Source organism: Triticum dicoccoides, chromosome 4B, assembly GCF_002162155.2.
Source record: "Triticum dicoccoides isolate Atlit2015 ecotype Zavitan chromosome 4B, WEW_v2.0, whole genome shotgun sequence".
Lineage (NCBI taxonomy): Eukaryota > Viridiplantae > Streptophyta > Magnoliopsida > Poales > Poaceae > Triticum > Triticum dicoccoides.
Genome location: NC_041387.1, coordinates 613,084,638 through 613,085,274, shown reverse-complemented (window position 1 = coordinate 613,085,274; position 637 = coordinate 613,084,638).

Sequence of the window (637 nt, the reverse complement as noted above, 5' to 3'; positions counted from 1 at the left end):
AATGGAAATTTTTTTAAAAAGTGCCACCTACAGGGCCATCACGGCCTGCATACGACTAGAAACCCATTACTAGGGCCAGGATGCAGACCCGCAGTAGGCCCAATAGGCCCACAAGCACAGAGAGTGAATTTAGACCCGTAAGCCTGCAGTAGAGAGGAGCTCAAAGTGGTTGGTTCGGGAGGGCTTATAAACCACTTTGAGCCCCTCTCGGCTAGCGAGGTGGGACTAAACATAGCACCGCACCACGCCAGCACACGACCTTTGGTCCCGGTTGGTGCCACCAACCGGGACTAATGGGAGGAATTGGTATCGGTTCTTAGCACCAACCGGGACCAATGCCCCTCTTTTGTCCCGGTTGGTGCCACCAACCGGGACCAAAGGTCTTTGTTTCCCGCCCTTTGGACTACTGAAAAGAGGCCTTTGGTCCCGGTTGGTGCCATCAACCGGGACTAAAGGGTTCATTGGTCCCGGTTGGTGCGACGAACCGGGACCAAAGTCTTTGCTATATAAGCCAACACTTGGAAAAATTTCAGATTTCCATCACCGGTTGCCCCCCGCCTGACGACGCCGCGAGCTCATCCACGCCGCCGCCAGGCTGCCCCGTCACCGTCGCCCGTCGCCCTCTGCCCCCCAAGCC